Source organism: Trachypithecus francoisi, unplaced genomic scaffold, assembly GCF_009764315.1.
Source record: "Trachypithecus francoisi isolate TF-2019V2 unplaced genomic scaffold, Tfra_2.0 Lachesis_group0, whole genome shotgun sequence".
In the NCBI taxonomy this organism is placed as follows: Eukaryota; Metazoa; Chordata; class Mammalia; order Primates; family Cercopithecidae; genus Trachypithecus; species Trachypithecus francoisi.
The window spans coordinates 101,224,755-101,246,970 of NW_022681453.1; the positions used below are offsets into that span (position 1 = coordinate 101,224,755).

General features: G+C 34.3%; 1 long non-coding RNA gene across 1 annotated transcript; it reads right to left on the minus strand.

The window, feature by feature from the left end:
* Positions 1-10,937: 10,937 nt before the first annotated feature.
* Positions 10,938-21,506, minus strand: LOC117076865. Its single transcript, XR_004434503.1, has 3 exons — positions 21,397-21,506; positions 17,502-17,659; positions 10,938-11,020 (listed from the first exon to the last, which is right to left on the minus strand). It is a non-coding gene; the product is annotated as an uncharacterized LOC117076865 (long non-coding RNA).
* Positions 21,507-22,216: the final 710 nt, after the last annotated feature.

Consider the following 22,216-nt stretch of genomic DNA (forward strand, 5'->3'; position numbering starts at 1 on the left):
CCAGGCTCACTGGCTTCCCCCAACCCACCAAGCTATCCTAAAACCTCTGCTCCCTGAGTGCATGGGGAGACTGATTTGAATAATAATAAAATTCCAGTCTCCTGCGCAGCCAGCTCGGTGTGAATTACTCTTTCTCTATTGCAATTCCCTGTCTTGATAAATCAGCTCTGTTTAGTCAGCAGGCAAGGTGAACCCCTTGGGCAGTTACAAGAAGACTGAGATAATAGAAAGAATCATTGCTAACCACAATGATACTAAACTAAAACTCAAGGACAATAATATAATTAGAAAATATTAGACTGCATGGACGTTTTTTAAAAGCTCTAAACAGTCCATGGATAATAAGATATAACATGAAAATTAAAATATGTTCAATTTTTCAAGCAACAAAATATGCATTAATATAGCAGGGTATAAAATTAACACACAGAAATAGTCTTGTTTTATACAAAAATAACCATTTAGAATATGTAATTGTAGGGAAAAACCATTATGACAGAAATAATTAAACATAAGTATAGTTAAGAAAAAAGACTAATAAAAAATGTGAAAACTCTTGCAAAACATAAGAGGTAATCTTTAGGATACTTAACAGATACACAAGTAGAATTAAAAGATATACTTTTTTGGATGCTCAATATTTTAAAAATGTGAGTTCTAAGTTTATAAATTTGAAACAATTCCATTAAAAATAACTCCAAGTTTATTTATAAACTGAGACATATTGATACTATTTAATATGGGCAAATAAATATACAAGAAAATTTAGAAAATAATTGATCAAAAACTCTACAAGTAGAAGTAATCCTGTAGCATACATCATATAAAAACATAAATTATCTGTCATTCAAATATTATAGTGTTGATACATAAATAGAGTAAAATGAAATATAAAATCCAGAAATACAGACAGATACATACAGAAATTCCATAGATAATAAAGCTGCTATTACAAATGATTCGATCAAAGAGAATTTGCAATAAATGTGTTTGAGACAGCCAGACAGCTAGTAGAAAAAAAAGATAAAAATAAATGGACTCTAGAAAAACCATAAGAGATCTAAACATTTTTTAAAATACAGTTTCTGGGAAACAAGCAAGTGTAGCTGAATTCTTATATAACCAGGGTATAGGAAAGGATTTTCTCACTAAGATTCAATTTTTAGATGTGATAAAGTCATACTGAAAAAAAAATAATAAACTACACACACATACACACAAACACACATACTCATATGTTGCATGCCAGCAAAAATCACCATAAAAGGTCTAAAGAATTTTAAATATTGGGACAAATATTAACAAAACATTAGATACATGTGTCACAAAAGAGCTAATATTCAAAATATATAAAGAACACTTAATGAATGAGGAAAGATAAAGAACAAAAACAAATTGACCATAAGCACAATAAAGCGTAAAAAAAACTGAAATTATCTAAGTTACTTTAGAACACAGTACTTTGAATCTAATACACAGTATAAAGCAAAAATGAAAAAAATGAAAATATTGTAAACAAAAGTTAAACTGTAGTTATTTCTAGTTAGTAAGTTTTAGTTTTCAGTTGTATAGGTTAGCAGTTTTGAAGTGGGTCAGCCATTTTGTAGCTATAGGCTGTATTTTATAATTGAGCAAATGAGTGAATATTGAGAATATTTGGAAGCCAGGTTTCTTATTGTTGGGGAATCAGGTTAAATATATACAAATGGGGAGCCTAGAATAATGAACCTTGAGATGTTGAATTGTAATTAGAGAAATGTGTGCGCATTTATATATCTCTGTATACAAATATATATTTATATTTCTTCAGCTCTCACAGATGAGAAGGCCTAGAAACATTAAAACATTTAATGGCAATGAGCACACCTATAACTCAGGACTTAATTTTCAGATACCATTTTTTACTAAAAGGAACATGGGCCCCATGGAAAAATTACTTGTGCTGAGTTGTCTAGAGAAATACAATCAACAGGATCTATCTATCTACCATCAATCTGTCGATCAGTCAATAGACAGGTACATAGAAAGAGAGTTTTTGGCTGGGTGCAGTGGCTCACGCCTGTAATCCCAGCACTTTGGGAGGCCGAGGCAGGTGGATTACCCAAGGTCAGGGGTTCAAGACCAGCCTGGCCAACATGGTGAGATCCTCTCTCTACTAAAAATACAAAAATTAGCTGGGCATGGTGGCGGGCGCCTGTAATCCCAGCTACTCAGGAGGCTTGAACCCAGGAGGCGGAGGTTGCAGTGAACTGAGATCATGCCATCGCACTCCAGCCTGGGCAACAAGAGTGAAACTCCGTCTCAAAAAAAAAAAAAAAAGATTTGTTTTTAAGGAATTGAGTCACATGACAGTAGTGGCTGGCAAATCCAGAACCTGTATGCAGAGCAGGCTGGCAGACTGGGGACCCAGGAAAAGGTAATGTGGCAGTCTTCATTTTAAAGGCACTTGAGAGTCATAATCTCTTCCTCTTTTGAAGATCACAATCCTTTTTCATACAGCCTTCAAGTAATTGGATGAAATTTACCCATATCATGGAGGACAATCTGCTTCCCTCTACTGATATAAATGTTAATCACATCTAAATAATAGCTTCACAGCAACTTCTAGGCTAGAGCTTGATCAAAGAACTGAATACCATAGCCTAACCAAGTGGAAATGAAAAAGTAAGCCCTGTTTGTTGATTCCAAAGCTAGGGGAGGGATGGATGAGTCTAGAATGTCTTTGTGTGCCAGGAAAAGTCAAGCACTCAGTGAATGATGCTTGCATGTGAAAGAGACCTAAGCACCAACTTGAATGGGCTTCCACGTAGAAAAATTTTAGCATCAAACTAGATGATAATAGTAGTGGACTACAATCCACTTGAATATAAATATGATTTCATGAGACATTTTGATATAACTACCCACCTTATTGGATAGATAGATGATAGATAAGATAGAACTATAGAGACAGTAAAATGGAAAGCTGTAAAAATGATGATAGAAAGAATCATAGAATTTGATTACCATTTAGCAGCTCTTGTTCATCATTAACTAACATGGGTATGATCAAGGGATGACAAAGTATTATGTAAAAGTTTAATGATAAACAGGATATTTACTTAGAATCAAATCACTTCCATGTAAATTCCTTATAAATTATATAGGCAAAAGTAGTAATTTTACAGTAGACATACCCAGCCGATAACACTGTAATTGAGTGACTGCAGTTAACATAACTGATGTCAGAGGCTTCTTGAGTTGATATACTGAGAAGGACACAATATAATTTTTGTGGTATTCCTAATGACATTCATAACTTGCCATTAAGCATGAGGAATCATAAGACAAACTAAAAAAAAAATTCTTTGAATCAAATAGCCTGTGCTTTCCAAAAATATGAAGTAATGAAAGACAATGCAAGGCTTTGTTTTTAGATTATTTAGAACTATTTTAATTAGAACTATTTTAGATTATGAAATAATAAAATGACATGAAAGGCCAGGTGCAGCTGCTTATGCCTGTAATCCCAGCACTTTAGGAGATCTACAAAATAGGCTCACTTGATGCCAGGAGCTTAAGAGCAGCCTGGGCAGCATAGTGAGACCCCATCTCTGAAAAAAAAAATTAGCTGGGCATAGTGATGTGCACCTGTTATCCTGCCTACACAGGAAGCTAAGAAGGGAGGATCACTTGAGCTCAGGAGTTTGAGGTTACAGTGAGCTATGATTGCACTACTACACTCCAGCCTGGGCAACAGATCAAGATCCTGCCCCTTAAAAAAACAAAATAAAACCTAAATTCAGCACATTATCCTAGATTTTATCCTCTAAGGAAGGGTAGAGCTAGGGGATGAAGACTATAAAGGACATTGTCCAGACAAGTGATGGAACTTGATTATGGACTGTTAATTAGGTAATAATAATTACTTTCATTAAATTTCCTGTTTTAATCCTATATTTTAGTTATGTAAAAGAATGTCTTTGCTCTTATGTTATAAACATTGAAGATATTTTGATGGGCTAAGGTATTATGTATGTAATACCCTCTTAAAATTTTTGAAAACACTATAAACTTATATTAATACTTTTCAAACTACCTTGATGAAAAAATAAAGAGCAAAAGGAACAAATATAAATAATTGGTTAAATATTGAATAATGTTAAAATAATACCAAAATTAAAATTTACAAGAAAAAAAATTCTGAACTACATGATATTAAAAATGTCATACCAAGCTTAGGGGCAACAGGTAAAGGAGTACTTAGGAAAGTATTCCAGCAATACATTAAAAAAAATCTAAAAGCAAGAAGTTACGTTTTTATTTCAGTCTAGAAGTAGAAATCAGCACAACAGAGAAAAACTAAAATAAAGAAAATTAGCAGAGCAAATGTCATTTCTTTGAAAAACTAATAAAACTTTTGCAAAACTTTTCAGAAATAAAATGACATAGGTCCCATATTAATATATGAAGGCAAAATGATGCATCACTGCAGATCTCCCAAATATCAAAGCGGTAGTAAAAGCATATTATAAGCAACTTGATGACAATAAATTTGAGAACTTTTATAAAATGAACACATTCTTCCAAACATGCTACTTACAAAAGTTATTAAAAGGATAAAGAAAGCTTTTCGGTGATTACATACATCTTACATAAGTTAAATTCATAAATACAACTTTTTTAGAAAGAAGACCTCAGACCCAAATGGTTTCAGCTGTGAATTCTTCCAAATATTTTCCAAAGAAGTAAATCCAAGCCTGCACATATTCTTTCCGGAAACAAAAAAAAAGAAAAAATAAATAAAACAGAGGAGTCTTCCTAAAAATTTTTTGAGATGAGTTTTACCAGGAATGGAAAATCTGACACGAACATTGCAATTGCACATTTTAGTGTGTAATGTGGTAAAGTAAAACAATGAAATTATACATCAATCTCGTTCGTAGGCATTGATTAAAATCTAAACAAAATATTATTAAGTCAAATTCAACAATATACTTATAGGGTATAATAAACAAGTGAGCTTTTTCCGTGTGTGCAGGGTTTCTTAAACAGTTGAAAATTAATCGATACAATGTATAACCTGAACACAAACTCATGTGATCTTGATAAACGCAAGAAAGGAAGCATTTGAAAAAAAGGACTTTGGGAGGCCGAGACGGGCGGATCACGAGGTCAGGAGATCAAGACCATCCTGGCTAACACGGTGAAACCCCGTCTCTACTAAAAAATACAAAAAACTAGCCGGGCGTGGTGGCTGCGCCTGTAGTCCCAGCTACTCGGGAGGCTGAGGCAGGAGAATGGAGTGAACCCGGGAGGCGGAGCTTGCAGTGAGCTGAGATCGGGCCACAGTACTCCAGCCCGGGCGACAGAGCGAGACTCCGCCTCGAAAAAAAAAAAAAAAGAAAGAAAAAAGGAATACCTATTCATAAGAAAAATAATCTCAGGATATTATCTTAATCTGTTATAAGAAACTCTCGTAATATCGTATAGACTGTCAAGCATTTATATACATGGACACAAACATACACACACATGCAAAACCCTACAACACATATCATACTACATAATTACCCCTGAAATCTGGAACAAAATTAGCTTGCCTGCTATCTCCAAGACTATTCAACATTTTAATGAGGAAAAAATGAGGCAAATTGATGGCATAAGAATATGACTCTCAATACCAAAAAATGACACAGTTGTAAACTTAGAAAATTCAGAAGTAATGTACAACCTATCAAAATTAATAAACTAATTTAGCAAGGTCACTGGATACAAAGTCACTATTAAAAAATGAATTATATTTATAAACGCTAGTGACAAACAAATAGAACATAAAATTTGCAAAAATACCTTTACCAGTAGCATTAATAATCATTGAATACCTTGAAATAAATAAAAACAAAAATGGGCAAGGTTGCTACACTAATTGCAAGGAATTGAAAATTATTAAATATGATATAAATAAGTGGAGGATTTTTTATGTTCATTTTCGTGTATTAGACTATTATAAAGATCTTTATTGCCTCCTCAATTAATATACAAGTTCAATGCAATCCACATCAAAATCAAAGCAAAATTTAAAAAGTGGACTCTAAAATTCATTTGGCAATGGAAGGCCAAAAATAGTCATGGCAATCTTAAAAATAAAATGAACAAAGATGGAGGATTTCAACTCCAAGTTATCAAGACCTACCACCAAATTATAACAATTACAAAAGCATAGGTTGGAACAAGTATAAAGAAATTTACCAATGATATAGAATTGTGAATACAGTCACCTGGTTTATAAAAATAATGAGAATGAACAAATATAACTAAAGGCAACAATAATGATAAATCCAGCAAATAGATCATTGAACTAAAGAAGCCAAACACAAAAGAATGTGCACTATATAATTGAATTGTGTAAAGTAACTATTCCTCAAAATAGTTTGTGAGTGTTATAAAAACTCATCAATATTCTTAGAATTAAGGATCGTGGTCATCCTTGAAAGGTGGTGTGTGTCAAAGGAGGGCATCTTCCAGGATAAACATTATTTTCTACTTACTGATCTGATCTTGATTACACATACACTTCATTTTGGCAAAATTCACTGAAGTGTACACTTTTTGATGGGCAGACTTTTCTATATTAAACTTTAAGAAAAGTTTTTAAAATGTCATGGATTTTAAAATTTTATAAACAAGGCAGGTACTATGATTTTTTGAGAAAAGAGCTAGGAGTGACTCAAACTCATTGAAATATTTTTATGCGCTTATGGGAAGTAATGTGATTCTGAACACAAAATGCTTCTGAGTATGGTTTATCCATATTATGGCATCCAATTCAGAAATAAAAAAGAATGAACTATTGATATTTACAATAATTTCAATGAATTTCAAGGGAATTATTTAAGTGGGGAAAAAGGAAACTATTACAAAATATTACATATTGGATTATTCCGTGTATATAACATTTCTGAAATGACACAATTTTCAAAATGCAAAAGAGATCGTGGTTGCTAGGGGTTCAGGAGGAGTAAGGTGTAAGAGAGATGTGGCTGTGATTATAAAAGAAGAATACAAAGGAAGGATGCTTATATGGATGAAACTGTTAGAATCTTGACTGTGGTAGTGGGTACACAAACCTACACATTTGATAACATTGTGTAATAGTAAATCTATGCACATAAATGAGTACAAGTAAAACTGTGGGAATCTCAATAAGTGAAATATATTAAGGTGAATATCCTTGTATAATATTGCTTTATCATTTTGCAAGATAAATACTACCGGAGGAAACTAGGTGTAGGGCTCATGAGATCTCTCTGTATTATTTCTTGTAACCAGATGTGACTCCATCATTATTTCAAAATGAAAATTAAAAAAAAAATAAAGCTCACTTTTTCTTTGTGATGAGTGAACTCTTGTGTGACAGGGCATGGCTCCCTTTATAAGAGTAAGATTTGTGGAATTAATGAAGCAGTTGTGACTTATGGAGAGTGAAGCAGTAAGTTTTAAAAGTTATATTTGTATGTATTAATATATAATTTTTAAACATTACACACACGTTTTTGAGTGAAAATAGGCCAAACAAAGCTAAAGCATTATTCAAATATGCAGTTGAATATAAATTTCTTGAATGTAATAAATTATCTCTAGGAGCAAAAAGTAACAATGATAATAAAGAAACTATTATTTCTAGAAACTAGCCACTAAAGAAACTAGCATTTTCTATAATCCATTAAAAAATGATTTTTGGTTCCTTTGTTTTTTGAAGAAATAGGATGAGGCCTACTGGAAAGTTAAGCTCCTCTTACACAACCTCGTCTCCAGGTAGCCAGTGGAAGTTTCTGAGAAACCCAAGCCTAACTAGCTTAAAGAATAAAGAGCCAGACTAAAACCTTTGCAAAGAGAAAACTGATCACTTAACTCATACCTTTCTTCTGCCACATCACGTGCTGTAAGGCAGTAATAAAGCCTACAAAGATTTGTGGGAATACAATGTGACAAGTATGCCAAGGACCACTAAGTGAATTTCCATACATTTACTTTGAGTCACCTCAACTCAAAAATCTGTTTTGATATGATAGAATGAGTATAAAATGTCCCCATCTATCTTTCTCAATAAAACAACCAAGAAAAATCTACATAAACAATTACTTGAGCCAATGAAACATGAAAATCAGTGTTTCAAGGAGCCAGTAATAAATTGAATCTATCAAACGTATAACTTAATCTTAAAGATTTACTATAAATTAAAATAAAAGAGCTGCAACTATAATTTTAAACTCTTGAAAGAAGAGGGTTATCATGCAATAGAATTTAAAAATAAACAGCTTTGTGCGTGAAAGATAGAGAGTGCTAATTGGGAAACCTTGAACATTAGCAAGTAAATACATTTTTCAGAAAAGCAGATAATAAAATATGTGTTGAAATCTATTTTGAAAAATATTTAATTTAATTATGAGTGAATTTAGAATTTTTATGTCAATCAAACGTGCATAGAGGAAAACATAGACTTCCGTGTAACCAAAGACATTAACCAAATAATCACACACACACATTTGAAAATTGGAATTGTAATAATAGATAAAATGAATATGAATTATAATAAGAAAAATAATGATACATTTAATAATTACTTGCTGTGTGCCAGAAGATAACCCCAGTGCTTTACATACTTCAAAGCTCTTGACTGTCCCAATAACTGAATTATGAAATTGAATGGAATAATACTCTTGATTCCATTCCTTTCAGCCACACCAGTTTATTCCCATCTCTAACTCTTATGTCTCATATAAGACCTTATGTCCATTTAGTTTCTCAAGCTAAAATCCAAGTTCCCCCTAATTTCTCCTTTCAGCCATGCCCTCCTGCATCAAATCCATCAGTAAATACAATGATTTCTGCCTCCAATTAATACTTCAAATCTGTCACTACTTCATTTTTCCCTGGCCCCCAATTCTACCACAATTCAACATCATGTCTGGCCTGGAATACTGCATTTGCCACATCAATAATTATTATTTATAGAGCATAAGTCAGAGTCATCTTTTTTTACAATGTCAATTTGATCTTGCCTTTCTGTGCTTAAATCTTTCAATATCTTCCTGCTAAACTTTCAATAAAATCTAAACTCTATATACAGCCTTGCCCATCTTACAGAATGGGGTCCCTGCTTAAATCCTTATCCTCACCTTATACAAATATTGAAGTCAGTTCAGCCACACCGCCGTTCTTGTTTCTCTCCACAACAAGTACTTTAACCATGACTCTGCATTTGCTATTTCCTTGCCTGGAAGACTGTTCTCAAGGTGTTTAGATTGGCAGTAATCTTCCCATTTTTCAGGTATCTGTACAAATGCCAACTCCACAGAAAAGTTCACCCAAGTATTCCATCTGAGGTATTACTTCATTGCAAGCTATCATGTACTTCTATTTTTTCCACAACATATTAAAAAACTGTTATTATTTTATTTTATAAATTCATTTGTTCATTTCTTATCTCTTCCCAATAATACTAAGAGCTTGGTTGGATCTGGCATTACTTGTCTTTGCTTTAATGTCACCTAGGTCTAACATACTATCTTTCATATAGAAAATAATAAATATGTATAAAATGATATTTCATGTTGGAATTATATACAAGGTGGGTTCAGTATTCCACAGAGTATAATTCTAATGTCAAACTGGAAAGTACAATTCCATAGGGTCAATGTTAACCTCAAGTATAATTTCAATTATTGATAACTACAGTGTAGATATTTTGTGTTGAGGATAATGCTCTCTGTAGACTATATTCGTGGTTCCTCCAGCTCTTCATTAGACATGTTTTCTCTATGGCAATCAATTAAATATTTCATCAATTCTTGATAATCTCTTATGATTTTCTCCTGCTGGCATTAAAAATGTTAGGTTTAATTATAAGCCATTTTTCACAGCTGACCTATTCTAATTGCTAGTAAAATTGCTTTCTTGTTCTCTTTCTCTCTTTTTCTCCCTCTCTCTCTCTTTTCCCTCCTCCTTTCCTCTCTGTCTCTTTCTTTTTATTGTTTTAATTAAGAGAGAAGGTGATTATTTTTTCTCAAACACCTATGAGGATTGCACAAATTATAATAATCTTATTTATAATATGCCAAATTAAAAAAAATGAAGAATTTCCCAAAAAAACATAACACTCCTCCTCATTTTCTGGCAACACCGCAATATAGAGCATATAATTAAAACAAAATTAAATAATTTAAATATTTCACATTAAAAATTCTGACTATAGTAATGAAGGCACTATGGTATTGGTGAAATATTAGACAATCTATGGAACAGAATACAGACCCCAGAAATTGACACAAATAAAGTCAGCTGATCATTGATAAAGGAGCAAAAGAAATAGAATAGAAATAACATAGTAATTTCCATCAATGCTGCCGGAACAAGTGGAAATGCACATACAAAAATGTGAATCCAGCCATATAACTTAGACCCTTGACAAAAATGTATACAAAAATGTATACAAAATGAATTATAGACCTCAGTGTAAAACACATAAAATTCTTAGGATTTCACATGGGAGAAAAAATATATGATCTTAAACTTAGGATGATTTTTTAGATATATCACCAAAGTCATGATCCATGAAAGAGTAAACTGATAAGCAAAACTTAAAATATAAGATTTTAAAAAATTCTGCTCTGCTGAACACACTATCAAGAGAATGAAGAGACAAGTCATAGATTGGAAGAAAATGTTTGCAAAAGATATATCTGATAAGGAGCTGTTATCTGAAATATACAAAAAAACACTTAAAACTCAAAAGTAAGAAAATGAACATGCCTGTTAAAAAATGAGCCAAAGACCCTAAAAGACACTTAACCAAAGACAATAGAAATATGGCAATTAATCATATAACAATATATTTGACATCATACATAATCAAGTCAATGCAAATTAAAATAACAATGACATATAACTACTCACCTATTAGAATGGCCAAAATCCAGAAGGCTGCAATCACCATATGATGGCAAGTACATAGAACGATAGAAACTCTCATTCATAGCTGGTGGGAATACAAAATAGTACAGACATGTTGGGAAATAGTGAATCATTTTCTTACGAAACTATATATGTTCTCACCATACTATCAATCACACCCCTTGGTATTTATTTACAAAAAGAGGTTACAAACTTATGTTTACAACAAACACACACACACACATACATATATATATTTATTTATATCAGCTTTATTCACAATTGCCAAAACTTGAAAGAACCAAATGACTTTCAGTAGGTAAATGGTTGAATAAATTGTGCTACTTCCAAAATTGGATTATTATCCAATGCAAAAAAAAAAAAAAGCTATCAAGTCATGAAAAGACGTGAAGGAAACTTAAATTAACATTACTAAGCAGTATGAAAATGCTACACACTGTATGGTTTCAACTATACGACATTTAGGAGAAGACAAAAACTGTCAAGACCGTCAAAAGACATGTGGTTGCCAGGGGTTAGGGAAGAGAGAAAGATGAATAAGTAGAGCACAGAGAGCTTTTAGAGCAGTGAAAATAGCCTGTATGATGCTATAATGATGGATATATATCATTAAACAGTTGTCCAAACCAACAGAGTGTTCAGCACCAAGAGTGAAACCTAACATAAACTATGGACTTTGGGTGTAGGTTCATCAATCATGATACATTTATCATTGTTGTGGGGGATGTTAATAATGGGGAGGCCATGCCTGTGTGGGGGCAGGGAGTAAATGGGAGACTGCTGTATATCCTCTCAATTCTGCTATGAACCTAAGAGGGCTCCAAAAAAATAAAAATCTTTAAAAAAACTGAATTAACTCTGGAGTCACAGAGGAGCAATTGATTGAAGCAATGGAATGATTGAAGCAATGGATTGAAGCAATGCTGGTCTCAGGGATATGGGAGAGGTGAAGTTATGGGATGAGAGGACTAAAATCATTTCTGTTCTGGAAAGATTTGATTTGAGATTCCTTTAAGGAAATAATACAAGTTAAATATTTCAAATATAGTTCTATATGTAAATATAGAATCTAGGAGAGAAATTCATCTGGAGATTAAAATGATGTAGCCTTAATTTTAGAGATGGTACATAAAAGACGGACATGGATGCAATCACTCAGGGACTGAGTTAAGAGAAATATGAACATTGACACTGCACCCTAGGCAATTCATAATTCACTATTGTGGTGTCTGGGAAAAGTAGAAAGAGCTAGTGAAAGAAAATGAGAAGCAGGAGGAGAAAAACCAGGAGAGTGTGATATTTTGATGCAATTTCTAGTTCAATGCTGTATTTCTTTTGGAGCTTTCCTTGCTGTACATGGCGAAAATGAGTAACTTTCTATTTTTTTCCACTACCCTCTCTCCTTGTGGGTCTGTATATTGTTGGCGTGTGCTGAATAACAACATAAACGTTAGTGTTTCAAGGTCAAATAAGCTTTATAACCAATCTACAGTGCTTATTTCTTAAATTTTATGTATTTCTCCTTCAGCATGAAAACTTGTACCAGTTTCTAATGATCTAAATGAATTATTTTATTATTTTGTGTTCATTTCTCCTCTTGCTAGATACTGGATTAAGTGTACATTGTTGGATAGTTTTGATGTAGTTTGTCTCCCCTATTTTCATGTAATAAATGGACATAAACCTAAGTAAAGGGCTATTTTTACTGTTTTCTTTTCTGTTGTTTATGCCACAGGCCAATGTCCTTCAAAGTACACCTTTACTTTTCCCTTCATGTAGCATGAAGGAAATGTCAAATAGTATATATTCTTGCCACTTATGTGTCTAAGTTGGTTATATATTCTAGAAAAGACAATTTAAGCATACAACTAGTTTGAAATTGTTTATACATAATATATGCTATTGGGTCTTTGGGAGCAAGAAACTATATTCATATCCTATGTATTAATACATTGTAAAGACTATTAAGATTGATCACATGGGCATAGATTATAATAGATAAAATATTCAAAATCTCCTAAAATAACATGAGTATTCACACATTATGCCTCACTCACACAAATGCCAAATAATATTCTTAAATTCTAAGTATTTCTCAAAGGACACCATTCGATTCATTTTTGGTAAAATTAACAACAAAAAATGTATTTCTCAAGGAAAAAATTATCCTGTGATGGTTTCTTTTTAGCAGTTTGTATGTTGCTCCAAAGAGAATATGGATTACATAATAATTTACCACAAATACAATAGTTATATTTAAGATCAGATTTTATTTTTCACCAAGAAATTTTGTTTATATACATAATTGTATTTTTATGTTGATTTTTATAACTGTGGGTATCTCTTCTATACATTTGATATTATAATATTTGTATATGCTGGGCAAGGTGGCTAACACCAGTAATGTTACCATTTTAGGAGGCTGAGGTGAGAGGATCGCTCAAGGCCAGGAGTTCAAGGCTAGCCTGGGCAATATAGCAAGACCCGGTCTCTACCAAATTAGCTAGGCATGGTAGTGAGTGTCTGTAGTTGCAGTGACTCAGAAGGCTGTTGTGGGAGGACTGTTTGAGCCAGGGAATTCAAGGCTCCAGTGAGCTGATTGTGCCACTGTGCTCCAGCCTGGGCAACAAAGTGAGATTATATATATATATATTCTTTTATATATATAATAGTAGAATTAGCATTAAATCAAATTTAAAAGGTGGACAAAGGACATATATAGGCAATTCTCAAAAGAAGTTATACAAATGGCCAACAAACATGAAAATATCCTCAACATCACTAATTACTGGGCAAATGCAAGTTAAAAATACAATGAGATCCAAGAATGACCATAATTAAAAATCAAAAATAATAAATGTTGGCATGAACATGGTGAAAAGGAACACTTTTATACTGTTGGTGGGAATGTAAACTAGTACCATCCATATGGAAAACAGTATGGAGATTCCTTAAATAACTAGAAGTAGAACTAGCATTTCATCCAGCAATCACACTACTGGGTCTCTACCCAGAGGAAAAGAAGTCATTATATGAAAAATGCACTTGAACATGCATGTGTATAGTAGCAAAATTCACAATTGCAAAAATATGAAACCAGCCTAGATGTCCATTGACCAACAAGTAAATAAAGAAAAGGTGGTATATATACACCATGGAATACTACTCAGCCATAAAAGTGAATGAAATAATGTCATTTTCAGTAACCTGGATGGAGTTTGAAACCATTATTTCAAGTGAAGTAACTCAGGAACGGAAAACCAAATTTTGTATGTTCTCGCTTATAATTGGGAGCTAAGTTATAAGGATGCAAAGGCATAAGAATGATAAAAGGGGCTTTGGAGACTCAAGGGGAATGTGGGGAGAGGGGTGAGGAATAAAGACTAGATTGGGTACAGTGTACACTGCTTAGGTGATAGGTGCACCAAAATCTCAGGAATTACTACTAGAGAACTTACACATGTAACAAAAATCCACCTGTTCCCTAAAAGCTATTGCAAATAAATAAATCCATAAATAAATAAGATTTGAAGCTAAAGTGATTCTAAGATAGTCATTTCCTAAATTTTTTATTTGTGTTCACAGATGCTTCTATCTATTGATCTACATATGCATACACATAATTTTATGCACTTTTACATATCACTTTTTGGGGTGGGGCAGCAGAAGAGATTAAGTAAAGCAACTTGGATACTTGTAGTATTTTATTACATTTTGCATTCAAACAATTATTGAATATATATTACATGTAAGCCACGTTTTTTTCTGATAGGAATACAAATGAGTAAAATACAATCTCTGACCTTAAGGACATCAAAAGTAGGAAAGCAAGAAATTTGTGTAACTAACAATGTACCTCTCATAAATATTAGGGCTATGTCAATGACATTGACAAGTGTTATGGAAATTGAGAGACAAAAATTATTAGTTCTTTTTTTGACATTTGGAAATATAAAATTTCAAAGAAAAGACAGATCATTAAAAATCAGTATTATTTCACTAGTCTGAAAGGAACAGAAAAGAAATTGTGAAAGAGCATGAGTCCAGCAGCTTAGTATAGTTTTGGGCATAAAACAAATATTGAACAAAAATTCAATGTATTAAGGATTTTAGGCTCAAAGAAGTGGAAGAGATTGGGAAAGAATGGTGATGGTGAGTGTTGAAATGACATAGGCCTAAGAAAGAAAATCAGGGCAAGAATTTTATTACCATTTTACTCCGTATTAAGGAATTTAGACTTGTTTCCATAGGCAGTATTCTGGAAAGGTATTATTTATTTGTTTTTCTTTTTCAACTTTTATTTTAGGTTCAACAGGTACATGTTTAGGCTTTTTTACATGGGTAAGTAGTATATTGTTGAGATTTTGTGTACAAATTATGCCTTCACCCAGACGATGAGCATAGTACCCAATAGGTAATGAAAATGTTTAGATTTATGAAATAATTAGAAAAGGAAAGTGGCCACATACCTTTCATATTACAAGAGAAAGCACTTGAGGTATGAAGAAGACTATTGAACCTCCAGTGTGAGATTAGGACAGAGAAAATGTCAGAAAGGTGGATAAAGTAGCATCAATTTATGTACTTTGAAAAAAAAAAGCAACAGGAAATTTTTGTCCAATGCATTAAGTTCATTTATTTAACAAACATGTTATCAGCCTTTGTAATATGGAATAAATTAAAATCTAAAGTAGATATGTAAAATTCAACCTGATAAAAGGAAAACTCCAGCTGAGTTAAATTTAAAGGAGTTTAATTGAGCAATGGATGATTCGCGAATCAGGCACCTCCAGAATTACAGCAGATTCACAGAGACCAGGGGTGCCTCATGGTCAGAACACATTTACAGACAAAAAGGGTAAAGTGACATACAGGAATCAGAAGTGAGGTGCAGAAACAGTGAGGCTAGTTACAGCTTGGTGTTTGCTTTATTTGAACACAGTTTGAACATTCAGCAGTCTATGAGTGGTTGAAGTATGGCCACTGCGATTAGCCAACACTCAGCCATTGTTACAAATGCATACTATTAAGTTAGGTTTTCAGTTTTGTCTGACTATTAAGTTAAGTTACAGTTCATCCACAAGAACTAAAATATAAAACTATGGAGTTCTTCTCAGGCCATATTTATTTGCTTTAACAATTACTTCCCCTTTTTGGTCATTTTCTCAATTATGAGAGATTGACCAAAATCTTAGTCAGTGATGTGAATATCACTATCATAAATGTATTATATGGTTTTGAAACCCACTGGGAAACAGTAAAAAAGTGGGTTTTGCAAGGAGAGAATAAGGACTGAGTAGACGGTACCTCCTTATGATAGACAATTCTGTTTACAAGAGAAAAACAAAACCTGGTCCGTTCTAGCATCTATGTGTTTTCTTAAAGCCTTAGTTTGATTATGTCACATTTAGCATGAGTGACTCCATTTTAGCTTGTTGTGGTTTGTTGGGGCCTAGTGCATGAGCTCAGTCCAAAATAATGGCTTCCTCTAATTTTGTTTTTAAAACATTCTCCCTTTTCAGCCAGGTTCTCACTTAGGTGAGAGTGTGACCAAAACTTAAGGCCTTAGTGCCATTCTCAGTAACATCCTTTAGGGTTTCCAGTCTCAGCACATCATTCATAGGTTATGGTGTCCTCGGGGTCGCACATTTCTTTTAGCTTTCATCATTCCAGTTGAATAGAGACTGTTTGATGTTCTAGAGATGACTGTATGCATCTCTAGATGAAATCTTTGAGAGAATACAGTGCACCAGGGAGACTACTATTATGACTACTGGGAGAATAATAACAAATTTCGAGGGTGCTCCTTACCCAGGATCCCCATAAACCAAACCATGTAAAATTAAATAAATTAAGGAATGAGCTAGATGAAGCATCCACTTCCTTGACTAAGTGGTCTGTTCGTTAATACCCTGCAACTGAAACTGTATACTCTACATTTGATGTGTTTCTCCATAGGCCACAGGTGTCAGCAACTGTGCAGATACTTTTCTGTTTGGCCAATTCTATTTTTTAGCATAACTTTCACAAGATAATTTAAAGTCTGTTGTGTAACAACAGCCTTTAAAGTAGAATTTGCTGTAGAGCCTATTATTAGGGTGACATTTCTAATTATTGCCTCTTTTATTCTAACCCATGGAAAAAGGACCTAACAAATGATGTCTTTTTAGAAGAGCAAAGGCCTCCTGACAATGTTCTCTTTAATCCCTAATGTGAGTTAAGAAGAGTTTTGACTGATTATGAAGCAACATATGTACCACTAAATTTTCTCATGTACATTGGGCCTTCATATTTTATCTATTAAATTACAAGGTTATTCACGTATAAGGCTGGATGCAAAATCCTTCACAAATAAAAGTATATCCTGTAAGTGCACATAATAGATCCTCTCTTCATTACTATTGTTCCAAAGGCAGAAACAAGGAAAAATATTCAAATATAAGAGTCTCATGATAGTAGACGTTTTGATCCAGGATCTTGGGAAAAGCTATTCACATCAAGGATGCCATCTTCTTAAGGGGAGAAACTTTCCTGGTTAATTTTACCTCAAGGCTTTCAATGGTTGTACAGTTCAGGAGTGTGGAGGGACGCTTCTCAGCTGTGAGATCATGAACCCAAGGTTTAAGGCTCCAAAACTTTGCTGCAGTGTGGATAGCAAGGACAGTCTTTCTCTGATGTTCGCAGAAAATCCAATCTTTGGGTTCTAGATTGGGAAGGGGTTGTCCTCAGTGAACCATGGGCTTAAAACAAAGGTTTAAAACATTGGATATTACAAAATAGAATCTTAGGTTACTATAAGCTTTTCATTTAGCCGTAATAATAACTGAAAAATTTTTTAAAGGAAGAAACATTATTCTGATAGGGAGGAGACTCAGCTTTCCAAACAAGACCCAATGAAGAGAGTGTAGGTCAACTGACTGTCTCCTTTCGTTGTCTGGCCCCCTTTTTCTTTTGTAGTTTACTTAAAAGGTAAACAAAAACCGTTCATCATCTTTTAATATTACATGTTTTTAAAAGAGAAACCCAAATTTTATTTTTCCATTAGTGTATTTTTAATGTTAAAGCTAGTTTTTGATAACATTTTATAAATCTATTCAGTTTTAATTAATTTGACCGTAAGGTAAGATTTTCAAAGACCTTTTATAACCCCTTGCATTTTTTTTCTTCTCAGAGCAGAACAGTGTTCTAAGAATATTTCATTGTGCTTTTATTCCAATGTCTTATCTATGGAAAAAAAATAAAAAAACTTGAATAATGCCATTTTAACTTTTGGCAGTATGTTCACACATAGAATCTTTTATAATTAATTTTTATAAACCTTCCATAACTTGCTCAAACCTTTAGCTTTATTTAATGTAAAACAATCTTTTAACCCTCTAACCTAGGCAAAAATTTACATTTCCATACGTTCTTATAATCTCTTACAAAAACACATTTTATTCTCCTTACACATCTTGTATGTAAATATATTTTTTCAGTAGTCTCAATTACATATTACAATGTTAACTCTTAGTGACTTTTACTTTTGGTGAAAACCTTGATAAGTAAGGGATTTTAGTTATTTACTAGGTGTGGCGCCAGGACCCAGACAGAAATGCAGATAAGGTCTCTTTCCAGCATCTAACTTCACATGTCCTAGGACTTACCTAGCTGTAAATCAGGCAAGCTGTACTGTTAAGAGTCATAGTGACATTTTGTGAAGCATTTAGGAGGCCTAACCACCTGTAAATTGTACAACATTTCTGGTGTAAGTTTCTTTTCATAAATTCTTTCGTGACATACACAGACCATATGTGACATGTTTTACTTTATAACCTTTCTTGCATAGGTAGGGGCCATGGCTAATTCCATATATCCCCAAGACTTATTTAGAATTTAATGTCTCCAAAATAAATTGAACAATTTTCTCTCTCTCTCTCTTTTTTTTTTTTTTTTTTTTTTTTGATGGAGTTTTGCTCTTGTTACCCAGGCTGGAGTGCAATAGCATGATCTCAGCTCACTGCAACCTCGGCCTCCCTGGTTCAAGGAATTATCCTGGCCCAGCCTCCTGAGTAGCTGGGATTACAGGTGTCCACCACCATGTCTGGCTAATTTTTTTGTATTTTTAGTAGAGACAGGGTTTCACCATGTTGGCCAGGCTGGTCTCAAACTCCCGACCTCAGGTGATCCTCCTGCCTGGGAGCTACCACGCCCAGCGGCACTACAGTTTTCATTTTGCTTTCAAAATATTTGATTTAAGCACTTTGTTTTGTTTAAGCCAATTAATTAGAGCTCTTTTATATAAATATTATACACAATGCATATATAGTTACACAGACACAAGATTACTACAGTAGTTGTAAGATTTTTCATTTGCCAGTTTTTAAGTTTCTTAATTGGTTATTGGCTTGATGGTGGAATTCTTGGAAGAACAAGGTCAGGAAAGGGGTTTCTGCGGCCTTATTGTTTTCCCAAGAAGTTCCGGCTGTTAGAGCTTGACTATCCTCTTTTAATTAAGCTGACTTTTAACAATAGCACTCTTTAATAAAGTCCTTTTAAAGTTTTATTTAAATGGTCAAATAGCCAATATTTCTGGCTTTTGAACTTTACCAAAGGTAACCTTTCAGGTGCTCAGAGAAAGGAAAACTTAAGATAGTCCATGGAGAAGAAGAGACTAGACAACATCATGCAAATATTAAACCAAAAAGGACTTTCTTCCTAAGCAGGGAATCAAACCCAGACTGCCAGGGTAAAAGGGCAAAATCCTCGCTACAGAGATATGGCACAGGGCAGTCTCCACTGCCCATCCCAGAAGGAATCTAGAGTAGTTAGTTTTGAGCTTGCAAATGCTTTTAACTACTCAAGATAATTTTTAGAGCTAACTATGACATAAATCCTAAAATTCCTGTTCCCTGGAAGGCGGAGACCAAGAGAAAGTACTGCCATGTGGTTACAAAGTCAAACTCCCAAGGACATAAATCAAGATGGAGACCCCATCCAGTTTTTGTGTTTGTTTTAGGGACCTGCAGGGAAGTTTGTTATTGACCAGCTTGCTAGGCCATGTTGAGCAGCCAGCTTATGCGGACGTAAGCCCGTGTTTTATCCTCAGGTACTCTTTGACACAGAAAAACAAATTCATAGCACAAATATATCAGTTTAAGACTCAGAATTCTTCTTCGCATTAATCAAAACTTTACAGAAGATGTAAACAGTGATTTTTTACCATTCATTCAACTGTTTGCACACACAGAGAGAAGCCAGAAACCTAACTGGTAAGAAGTTCTTACCCTTTTGCCAGCATGCCAAACTTGTGGTTTCCCTTTCCCTGAACAGCCTTAGAGACTCAGCTTGCCACACCATCAAGCTAGGGCCAAGATGCATCAGAAAGGAAATTTATCTTTTTTCAGTCTGGCCAGAGCAAAATACGTATCATAAAGCATAGCTATTAGCCACTCTGCTTGGCACCCAATATCAAATTGGCAAGGCTTCAATTTGCCCTCAGATGGGCCCCGTCATCTTTAATCCAACCTCTCAATAGAAGTTTCAACACGTGGTCTCTGGGCAAGATGGCCGCTCTGAGTAAGAGAAAAGATAAGAAAGGGAAAGGAGAGAGAGGAAAGCATTGCCTGTGGCAGATTGGGGAAGGCAAAATGATCAGGGAGGTCAGAGAAAGACCCACCCATTGAAGCAACGCTGAAAAGTTCAGGTGGTTGCTTCTTGGTAGCGAAGGGATTTTTTTCCAGCAGTCTCATCACTTCTCAAGTTTCCCCTTTTAGGAAGGAATAAGCTCCCTATGTCCCATGATCCTGTAAATGCCTAAACCTGTCACCCATAGTAGTAAGCAAAGAGTGCAAGACAGATTATTCCAAAGAGAACAGCAGTTGACATCCTGTGGTGCCAAATTCATTCTTAGCCAATGGAAATTTACTGAGAACCCTCATTTTTAAATTTACCTCAATGCATTGTTGTTCATTTGTAGCGTTCCCCTGTAAGTTATCTTTGGTAAGGTTTTGCCATAAGACTTCGCTGCCTCCCAGGCTTAGAGTATAAACCAGAACGAACTCAGTTGCACAGAAATTAAGGATCTAATTTTTACCTAAAATATTGGCTTTACTCTCAGGTTCTCTTGATTAACTTAGCCAATGACTTTTTTCCTACCTGAGTATACCAGAAAAATTTAACATAGCGGGTGGCACACAGAAATTCTTGTTAATTTTTAAAAGCCAAATTTTATAACCCCTGCAGTATTACTGCTTACTACCAGTTCCTTTCTGACCCAGTCAGATGTAAGAGACCTCTAACTCTATCCAAGCCAGTTCATTCCCGGATCAAATCCATCCTGGACCCAGTCCTGTTTCTGCCATGATGCCAAACCCAGTTTGGACCAGAAATTTGCGCAAAGAAACTCAGGGATCTGAAAACACGAGCCCATGGAGCTCCTAAATCCAAAACGGAGCTTACCCCATCTACTCCCAGAGATCAGTGGACACAAGTGGGTCCTGCAGGTTCCTTGCGTGTTCACTCAGTGTTCCTGAGGGTCACTAAAAGCTCCACTTCGGATGCGCTTCTGACACCATCTGGTAAAAGAAAAACTTCAGCTGAGTTAAATTTAAAGAAGTTTAACTGAGCAATGAGCGATTTGTAAATTGGGCAGCCCCCAGAATCACAGAAAATTCAGACAGGCTCCAGGGGTGCCTCATTGTCAGAACAAATTTATAGACAAAAAAGGTACAGTGACATACAGGAATCAGAAGTGAGGTACAGAAACAGTGAGATCGGTTACAGCTCAGCATTTGCCTTATTTGAACGCAGTTTGAACACTCAGCAGTCTCTGAGTGGTTGAAGTATGGCTGTAGGGATTGGCCAGCACTCAGCCATTGTTACAGGAGCATGCTACTAAGTTAGGTTTTCAATTTTGTCCTTGGTTATGATTCATCCACAAGGACTCAAATATAGAAGTACAGAGTCTTTCTCAGGCCATATTCAGTTTGCTTTAACAAGCCACTGCCCTCAAAAACTAACAAACTATTAATTAATAAATGTTTAAGCTAGTAATCTTATATCCCAAATTGACTTTGGGATATAAGCATTTCTATTTTTGGGTGTTTTATAATGAAATTAGCTTATTCCTTTCACCAGATTTCCTGTCTTTACCTGATCTTTAGGTCAGGCACAAAAAGACAACTGTCACAGGCTCTCACTTATATGTAGGAGCCAAAAAAATTTAACGAATGGGGATGATAAAGGAAAAACAGATAATAGAGACTGAGAAGGGAGAGTA